Source organism: Rhagoletis zephyria, unplaced genomic scaffold (assembly GCF_001687245.7).
Source record: "Rhagoletis zephyria isolate East Lansing unplaced genomic scaffold, Rhagoletis_zephyria_1.1 Rzeph_scaffold_01816, whole genome shotgun sequence".
In the NCBI taxonomy this organism is placed as follows: domain Eukaryota; kingdom Metazoa; phylum Arthropoda; class Insecta; order Diptera; family Tephritidae; genus Rhagoletis; species Rhagoletis zephyria.
This window is the reverse complement of record NW_016158900.1, coordinates 62,163-73,104: the sequence shown is the minus strand read 5'-3', so window position 1 is coordinate 73,104 and position 10,942 is coordinate 62,163. Positions and strand designations below refer to the sequence as shown.

Below are 10,942 nucleotides of genomic sequence, written 5' to 3'. Positions count from 1 at the left end.
ATTGCTTATTTAAAAACGGCAGCAAGCATAGCCACTTGAAAATATTTAAATTCTATAAAATAAAAATACTTTGCTAAAAGTGAAATTTTGTTTGCAAAAAAAGAAAAAAAATAAATCAATTTATTTGATAAACATTTTAAATATAAGCTATTTCATGCCTTTTCGGCTAAATAACTTAAGAGTTATTAAAATTTTGAAAATTTTAAGATTTTATATATTACATCACTAAATTTGCTCATTATCGTCGACAAAATTAGAAATAATTTTTTTTTTTGGCGTAGGCGGCAATTGCAGTGCTGTGGACAAGATGTTGTGCATTCATAAAAACGTGTGTATTGAAAATTTGACTGATGCTGTCTGTCGCTTGCGGTCGTTGTTTCTAATGTGAAAGGTACTTGCAGTAATTTACCAAGTCGAGCAGATATTGCAAAAGTGAAACAATACATTTCAGCAGAATTTACAGAATTTTATGACGAAATACCGTAATGGCCAACTCTAAATGAAAAAGAGCCGCCATAAGAAGATTTTTAGAAAAATCTGCCAATTATCTTTAATTGAAGTACTGTGTTTAAATTTAAATGCCTAAAATAAAAGTTCCTTCAAACTTATATGATTTTTTTTTTGAATTATGTGAAATCAATACCATAAATTTCGAAAAGGACACATTTCACAAATTTAAAATATCTATGTATATATATATATATATATATATATATATATATATATAAACATTCACAATACACATTTCTTAAACTTTCCATTGATAATTGGCCTCGAAAATCAAACAAATATTATTTTTTCAAATATTATACCTCTTTAGAAAATAATTAGTTGTTTTTACTTCCTGAAAAGTTTTAATACTCAGACATGTGCCCTTTTCGAATTTGCTGATTTAATTATAAACATATATGGTTTGCTTTAAAGAAAGAAGATATTATAGTCCCTCCGTGGTATAACAGTTAGCAATTTAATTGGGTACAAGCGGTTAATATTTCTATAATTATGTAATAATAATATATTTTCCACTCAACTGGTGACTTACACATAGTTATTTCACAGGAAATTAAAAACATGACCAATAACTAAATACTATCAATAAAAAACTTATTAATTTACTTAGACGCTTTTATTACTAGGGATAGCTGTTCTCATTTCAAAAGAGCTTTAAATTTGCAAAATTTTGTTAAAAATATATATATACATGTAGGTAGTTTTGCAATATAATTTGTATATTTATTTCTTCTGTTCACTTTTCTATTTATTATTTTTATTTGTCACAAACATTTCAGCATATGCCGAATAGCCTTGCGATTTTATACATTTACCACTGTTGGTAACAGAAATATGGCAAAAGTGAATGCTGTAATTCGTACTACTAAAATATCTATTGTTATCTTGCCAAATGGCCAATGTACTAACACTAACCATTTTTTCCAGACGCCTTTCTTTAAAAGTAATACTTTTCGTCACAAAAGCTGACAATGTTAATGAATGTTTCATGCATGCCGAATGAAAATGGTGACTGTTAATAAGTTCGATTTGAGTATCACGAATCGCAATATCTATGTTAAACAACAGTCCTAAATTTAAAGACGCAGGATAACAGTATTTTCGTTGATATCCTGTACACTAACATAAGCGCCCACCGCCAACCACATTTAAAATTTGCCATTTCACGGTTACTCGGGTTACAAAATTTCAGTTAACGCTAACTTGCGAACGTGTTCGGTTCACGAAGCGCACGGAAAACGGTAAAACGATGGGTTCACTGGCCGGTGAATTAAACATTCTACTACTGAAGGGGATATTTCATCTTCTTTATTGTCGCTTAATCTTGTTGAAACAACACGTGTGAAAACGCTCGTAAATTTTTTCAAAGCAAATAAATGCGCTCAGATTTTCATGTGTACTTCCGTCGATTTTCGCATATATTGCATATACATATGTATGTATTTATTAAAGTGTGTAGTGAAGTTTGTGTAGCCGTAAAAGTGCATTTCACAATTTAAAACTGTGCAAATGTGTGTTTTCATGCAAAAATTTTTGGCGCGTAAATGACCAAATGCAATCAAAAATTATATACAGTTGGTCAAAAAGTGAGTATAATGAAGTGTTGTAGAGAAAGTAGTTTTGGAAACGAATTGATTATGATAAGAAGTTAACTCAACCTGAATTGATTGGAATTTTTATTTGATATTAAAAGTTTACACTTCTTCGAAGTTAGTAAAAGCTACTTCAATTGTGAGTTGTGAAAAATTATAAGTTTCATATGTTTATGCGAATCGGGATGTGAATTAAGTATTTAATATACTGCGCTACTTGGATAAACGTTATCTCCTGCAAAATAATAATATTCTTGTTAACCCTTAAAGTGTAATTTATTATTTAAATATGGTTGTGTGAAAAATTAGAGCATAACTTAAAAGGTTTTGTTTTTAGGAAAATACTGAACCTTATCTAATAAATAAAAATGTTGATGCACTTTTTAAAAGCAATCAAGTANACTGCAAAATAATAATATTCTTGTTAACCCTTAAAGTGTAATTTATTATTTAAATATGGTTGTGTGAAAAATTAGAGCATAACTTAAAAAGTTTTGATTTCAGGAAAATACTGAAACTTATCTAATAAATAAAAATGTTGATGCACTTTTTAAAAGCAATCAAGTATGTTGGATTTTGGTATGTTTGCCTTGGGCTTTTACAACGGCGGAAATTATGTCCCACATGGAGTTCGCAAGCTTTTGGCATTTTTCTTATGTTCCTATTTTCGAATTTTCTTTTATTCTAACCAAATGCTTCTTAATAAGCCCCCACAATTATTATAATTATAATTTCCTTGTCAGGGTCAAAATTACACCGCACAACAGCAATTCTAATAGTTAGGTTATGGGTCATTCCACAAAAAAGAGGAAACCGACATACCCTTATTATCTCTGTTTCAGTAGTAACCTCTTTCTAAATGACTACATTTCATTAACCTGTGGGAAAATATTTAAAAACTCAAAAGAAGTTGTGTTGAAAACGAAAGCGCATAGTTCGTATTTCACAACACAAAAACACTTTTCGCGAAATTTATGTTTTTGTGCGAACATTCTTCTTTGTGTGCACAAAGGTAAAATAGAGTTCTTTTCAGTGTCCACCACATAATCCACAATCCAACACATTCTGGAATAAAATGTCCCACCAGTCACAGTTGTGGAATGGCTCTTATGTTACATGATACTGGCGTAATTTTTATTGACGATTTCAAATCTGTGATTGAAATTTTCTAATACAAGGGAGTACAAACTAAATTTAGTGGAATCGGCATGACAGCCAATCTTGATCATATTTCATAATTCTCTATACCTAAGACAAATTAGAGCGGATATCAGGTTTCAGCGAAATCGTTCCACGTTTACTATTCTTGTCATCTACCTCCATATAGTCGTAACGCTGTGCGCCGTCAGTATAAATGAAGGCGAAAGAGAAAATTAAAAAATACACATTTTTACCATAATAAGATAATAGTAATCGGTTTGATTTAGTTTTTCGCTTGAAATTTACAATTTTAAAACCATAAAAATTACTTATGAAGTGCAATGCTTCAAGCAGGGCTTGAATGTGATGTGCTCGAAGACATATATTTTGAAGAAGTGATCAACGATTTTCCATATTTCTTCAATCACTATAAACTTATAAGCACGAACCTCTCAATGCTAACAAAGTAACCTTTCCGAATAATATTGCAATAACTAATTAATTTACTGTAAGTATTTATACCGTTAAATGTTTAATAAATTAAAATTTTTTATCCACTCATTTTTCCTGTTTTAACCAAATAGTCCTAGGATTTATATTATCCACATGTGCCCAACTTGTTAAAGAGGACCCTGGTCCAAAAAAGTTAATCGATGCAGTGTTGTTGTATAAATACATGTTGCCAGTTGTAAACAACCACCCAACGAAAATCCCCACTTAAATTTTCATTTTTTCTTGTCTACATGCAACTTTGAAGAAACTATAACAAAACCAAGAGCACTGCTATTGTAAAACGTTCTGAGTAAATGAATGCCAAAAAGTCAACAAAGTTTCTTTAAGTAGTAATTTTTCAGGACATGCCCCAAATTTTCGTTTCTCAAAGAAATTTTTATAATAAATAATAACTAAAAAGTTAATAAAAATACGTTTAAACAAAAAAAAATTCGATGGTTTAATATATTGCGATGGCAACATTATTTGTTTGGATTGCAAATGCATTATACGGACAAATAATTTAAGAAGAACGACATGAAATCTTAAAAAATAAACAAGTAATTTAAAAACAATTTTTTAAAGACAAGATTTTATTAACGGTAAATAAAAAAATTGACTTCCGCTAGATCTAAGGGTTAATTTTTTGGCGAAGTCATTTCTTTTCAAAATATAAAGCAAATCGGACAATAAATGCGGGTTTACCAAATATCTCAACACCTGCGCCACCTATCGGGTACCGTTTTTGTGCAGTTATTCTTTTTCAATTAGGTAATATACATTCCCACATTTAAAATTTCAAGTCTCTACCTCCTCGGGATGTTGCATAAAAATTGATTGAAAATTTTGATTACATTACAGGTGGAACATAAAAAAGCCTCTAATAAAAAAATTATATCAAATATAAATAAATTTTTAATTGATGTCATAAATACTATAAACGATTACACAGTGCACGGTGAAATTGAATAAATAAAAAATAAATTGGTGGCTTAGTAGGTATTCAGTTATGAAACAAATTATTTTTTTTTTTAATTCTTATAACACTCAAAACTAAATGTTTAATGCTGTTCACATAGGGAAATCAGTTTCCTTTTCCGCAATTAGAAAGTGTCAATGTAAAATTTCATAAGTGTATTAATGCATCTGAAGTCATATATTCCAATATTGTCTAATTTGCTTGTATTAAAATAATAGTTATTTCCTAAACAAATTTATATACATCTTTATGCGTTACCTATGCACACAAAATATGACCATAATTATTACATGCAAACCCCTGTATTAAAAAACCTTTTACTTAGCGATACATTACTTGAAATAAAATTTTAACTCAACACCTTAGATACTGCCGGCGACACCATTCTATATTTCTGAATGCTCCAACGGTTCTAAAATTCCGTGTTCTTTATGCTCTCAACCATATGTATGTATATGCATAAATGTACATCCTCCCATATACAGAGTACATGCAAACATACATATGAAGGAAACATTTTCTGCCCTACTGCTATTAGCTAGATGGTTCGAAGCCGTAAAATTGATTTTACCATGAAAAAATTCCCTCATATTTAGAAGCTATTATTGCTTAAAATCAAAAAGATTTTAACATAGAAACCAAGAAATTTCTATCTAAATTTCTCCAGATTTTTCGAAGCTTCTCAAAGAGAAGATTTTTTTGACTTTACAAAGCAAATTTAATTTTGTGCGTGCAAATTCAACAAACCTTTAACAGTAAATATTTTACTATATACCAAATTAAATAAATGGCATTAGTTACGTCATCTTAGTAAGTCTATATGCATATTTCTTTAATAGATTAATCTTTGCATTGGCTTTAGCCCCAGAAACTGGCGCCATAGTATACCACATTCCATTTCTGCAGTAAACGATGATATTACAGATGGGATGATAAGTAGTTTATTCTCCTAACTTATAGCCGGAGTGCTGATTTTCGCCCACTTTAATTAATTTCTGTAAATCATCTTGTTGTTAGATACAGCGTTACATGTCATAAAGGATAACGGATAATCCGTTCTATGAGAAATAACTCACACTATAAATACTCCTAGACCCAAAAATCAGATTTAACGTAGTAACCAAATCAAAATTTATTATCAACATACTTCAAACACTTTTTATGTCAAACAGTTGGCGCCCACGTACCATCGAAATTGCTGTCACGCATACGCCATGTACGACACCACCACCGCCTAAAAGACCAACCAAAAGTGGCGAGACGATAGAGCACAAATTGAAATCTTAGCAAATGCACCAAAGCGTGACAGTACAATTTCCTGTAGCTGCTTTTATTAGCTTTAACTGCCCCAAATTTTATGTGAAATTCTAAGACGTCGCATGCACAGGGGACTTCGCAATACAATTGCTTGCCCATGGCCAAATTAAAAGGCATAAAATTGTTTCCGAGTAATTATATACAAAAGCTAGCCTCTTAAGCTTAACCACAGCTGCTTAAAAGAAGCAATCGTCTGTGGTTAAATGAAAGTACTAAGAAATTCTACGCCTGAGTTAGGCAAATAATTGCAGTGCTTGGTGGTTTGGCGAGTCGTTAAGGAGTACACGTAAATGGTGTATGTGACTGTATTAGTTCTGTTTTGCTAAGATTGAGAAAAATAAATAAGTGCGCGTTATTGTGTTTTGCCATGGTAGCACATAAATTAAAAACAAGTAAAATTGCAAATGAATAAAAATGGGAAAAATAAATTAAAGAATTCTTCTAATCATTAGAATATTTTCGATTCAACCACTCGGAGAATGCTGAACCGTAAAATTCCCTGCCAGCGCACGAGAAGCTTACCAGAAAAACCACAAAAGTGAAATGGAAAACGAAACGAACTGAATGTGCAATACCAAAACTTCCAACAGAAGTGTAAAAAAGTGGCGAGAAAGTTGTTACCATAATTATTCCCAAGTTGCAAATGTGTACGAGAATACCACGAAGCCGGTCAAAGTTAGCCAATAAGCTGGGGAAAAAGCAATAAATTACGGCATTGTCCGTATAAATTCGCCTGTAACTAGGCAAGCAATCACAATTTTGTGTTTGTATTAGTGCTGAATCTGTGCGAGTTCGCGTGCGTTGCATACATAAAAGTCAACACACCTACATACATATGAATGGATCTGTGTCCGTGCATAGATAAGGTATGTGTGTGTTAGAAATGAAATCAGAAGCAGCAGAAGTGAGCAGGTGCTTATGCGTACATAAATACCTATTAGTCCAGACAGTTTACGATATTCGATAAATAAAAATAGGTACATGAAAACGCATGAAAGAAAAATAAAATAAAAGTGAATACCAGTGTCGGTGTGACCATGAAATAAATAATTGGCATAAATACATACGCGAATGGAGCTGGAATGTCTAAGCCGTGAAAATGCAAAGTGTCTAGTCATAGAAGATAATGCTTGCCACAAAAGACATTTATAATGCCTTCTCAGGTGTAAATCTGCGTGAATAAGTGAGATTGTGAATAAAAGATTATAAAGACTTATGTAACAGATATGTTTTATAAAGAACAATAAAAAAAAAAANTAAATCTGCGTGAATAAGTGATTGTGAATAAAAGATTATAAAGACTTATGTAACAGATATGTTTTATAAAGAACAATAAAATAATAAAATTCTTAGAAGTGGCAAAGGATACTAAACGGTTCAGCCGTCGCTATTTGCTCAGAATAGAATGGTATGTAGAGGTATATATGTATTTATGCATATTAGTAAATTATGTGCATAGACATATGTATGTTTGTATGGTATTGAATAATTTATTCACCTGTTGGATATTTATATTGAATAACTCAGTGAGAGGGGAGATCACAATGGTTGCAGGTCTTTATATAAAAACAAATATATATATTTGATCGAAACGTAGTGGGAGGCACTGTGGCCAAGAGTAACCATAAGTTAACACCTCNGTATTTATATTGAATAACTCATTGAGAGGGGAGATCACAATGGTTGCAGGTATTTATATAAAAACAAATATATATATTTGATCAAAACGTAGTGGGAGGCACTGTGGCCAAGAGTAACCATAAGTTAACACCTCTGCATGGTTGTTAATCACGCAGAGTCCGCAAAAAGTCAAGCATACTTTGAATTTCCATCAAATTATAACTTAGGAAAGTTTCATTAGATGGCGATGGAGAAGTGCATGTACAACCATTACATAAATGTATAAAGAAAAATTTTGCACACGCAGCAGTACGTAGCATGCATTTTGGGCGCTTGGAGTTAGTAGATGGGATGCAACAGATCTGGGTAAATGCAATTACATTACAATTAAAATTTAATTTCTCAGTAATTGTAATTATTAAAATCAATCTCCTAGATTCTCTTAAAACTTTATAGTCGGGATTTTTAAGGTCGCTGATTACGTATCTGGAATCAGATTTGAAAAATTCAACATTTCGGATCCATATTGGATCTATCATTTATCACGGCAAAATTAAAATCGAACGTACGTACATGGCGTATGAGTAACATTCCCATCTCGACTAACAATATGAGTAGGAAATAAAAGATTAATTCTTTTGAATTTAAACACATATATTAAATTTTTTTGGTTTACAAATATATATTGAAAATACTCCTTTAAACGTTTTTAATTTTTTACACTATTAAAGTAGAATGACGAAAATAGAGGTTATGGTCCTGTGTATATTAACCCTTTACCTATAATTTTTTTAAAAATAAGCACCGAAAATTTGCAGCGATACTCAAGGATAAATTTTAAAAGATCATTTGCAATAGGTATTCGTCCTTATGCACCAAAAAATTTTATATTTTTCAATTCTACAGAATTTTATATTTTATTTGTTATTTTATATAGCACTGAATTTTTTGAATAACTTTGGAATTATTCAATTCTTTGTAATTTCAAAGTCCTTTTCAAAAAAATCCTGATGCCAGAGAGAGAAACTAAACACGCACTTTTAAGAGTATGTATATTTTTTTTTGTACAAAATTGACTTTTTCTCGGTGTAATCCATGTTATCATTAACTTGATTTTTTCGAGTGACTTATGCCACTTTCAAAATAAACATTTTCGTTATACCGCTCATTAGTAAAACTGCTCTCTAACAAAACCGCAGTAGCTGTCAACACTTCAATGGAATTTTTTTAATTAACAGATACCGTTAAATTCTAATTGGTGTTATAATTAACTCGCTTTTTTTGAAAATATGATTTATGTCACTTTAAAAAGAAAGGGCTCATATGAAGGTTTTGAATTTGGAGGATGTACCAAAATTTACCAGATTTGCCAAATAACAATTAGATTCAACAAATTTATTGAGCTTGAGGCCGTTCTTAATGAACATTTTTGTGGAAAAAAATAACAATTTACTTTTTTTCCATAAACATTTTCATTAGCAAGTAATTTTTAAGCAAAAAAAACGTCTTCAAGACTCATATAAAAATTTAAGAGCAATGTTAACTTCTTAATGAGCCAATGATTAGATCTAGACCAAATTAATATGGGACCATCTCGGAGATACCACCTTACCGTTAAGAAATAAAACAAAAAATATATATAGAAATCGGTTAACGTGGTCCAAAGATATGCGGTAACATATATAAAAAAAATATTCCGACGAATTGATACCCTCCTTCTTTTAAGTCGGTTAATTATAAGGGCATAAATAGCAAAAAACTAATAACTTGAGGATGAGCATACTTAAAAGTTCAACATTATAAAAATAGAATTATTAACAAAAATCGACAAAAAAAACAACCTATGATCCAGTGTAAATAGCAGCGGAATAGCTGCGCTTGATTGTAGTTCCAAAATGTAAATTGATTTTTTTCCCACAAAAATTTGCATTAAAAACGGCATCAAGTTCATTAAAATTGTTGAATAGAGATTTGTCAAATTCAAGATTCAANGGGTTAACATATGAAAAAAGTGGAAAAACAACAACAGTTTACGTGGCGGACTTAGCTCACTGCGTAGACTACTGGCTTTGGACGCTGGGGTCGTTGGATCGAATCCTTGTGAAGGGGTCTGATGACGAGATGTGGTGATACCCGAAATAGCAGCTATAACTTCTTCCAAAATGTAAATTGATTTTTTTCCCACAAAAATTTGCATTAAAAACGGCATCAAGTTCATTAAAATTGTTGAATAGAGATTTGTCAAATTCAAGATTCAATATCTTTGGTTTCACTAATCGCATCGTAACCGTTTTTTTTATTCTAAAGGTTGAATACCCGCTAGATACCTGCGTACAGTTAGTTTTTAAAGTCATAAATATAAAAATTACAATTTCATTTTTAAAGTATTTATTACATAGTCACGCCACAATGCATATAATCGAAAAGAAAAATGTATAATATGCGCTACAATTTTATATAAAACAAAAAAAAACTTTTTTAGATGGAGTCTCTATTAAATAGAGGAGAAGCTCGGCCAAACACTAACATATGTGTAAGCGCCAATCTTTTATTATTACCAGGGAACGGATTTTATGGAAATTGCCTTTTTTTCTGCTAAAGAGATAGAGTATATTCGATTAACAATGTCCACGATTTAGCTTTCCCTGATTCCATATATACACATTTGAAGTTGCCTTTTTTTGCCTTTTTTAAGATATTTGCCTTTTTTTGCCTTTCTACCTNTAATATATATTTTTGTAAATTTAATTGCAAAATATGAAAATCAGCTCGTGGTCAGTTCTTCAATTCAATGTGTTTTCTGCGCCATATTGTTCGCAAAAATCGAAAATTTAAATTCCTAATTTAGATTGTCAAATTAGTATTTTATTTAGTTATGTATGCATTTCGGTTGACAGCGGTGCTGGCTCAATGGTCGCACGCGTATGAAGAAATAAATTAGCGTTTTAATTATTCGATATGACAGATAATGCGAAACTACATCGATTTAATTAAAACAAATGCACTTGGCACCTGTTCACCATTAGGTACCGATTTAATAGTTTTATAATTAATATTTTATAAGAGAAGCCACTCTGAAAAATTGCGTATACATTAAAATACTAATTGTACGCAGCTATCTAGCAAAAATTGTGGTAACATTTAAAAAAAACAAGTAAGAAAGTCTAAGTTCGGGCGGAGCCGAACATTAAATACCCGGCGCAAGTATTAAATATATGTTTTTTCACCTTTCCGAAACCTTCCGCTAGATGGTAAGCCGGGGTGTATCAATTTTGAGTAAATTAGCGTCCTT

General features: G+C 31.1%; 1 protein-coding gene across 1 annotated transcript in view; it reads left to right on the top strand.

Moving 5' to 3' along the window:
• The first annotated feature begins 2,187 nt into the window (after positions 1–2,187).
• Positions 2,188–10,942, top strand: part of Dh44-R1 (Diuretic hormone 44 receptor 1) — a 66,422-nt gene continuing 57,667 nt past the window's right edge. The window contains exon 1 of the mRNA XM_017619239.1: positions 2,188–2,241. The gene's annotated coding sequence lies outside the window, so the exon portion shown is untranslated. The remainder of the gene's footprint in view (positions 2,242–10,942) is intronic.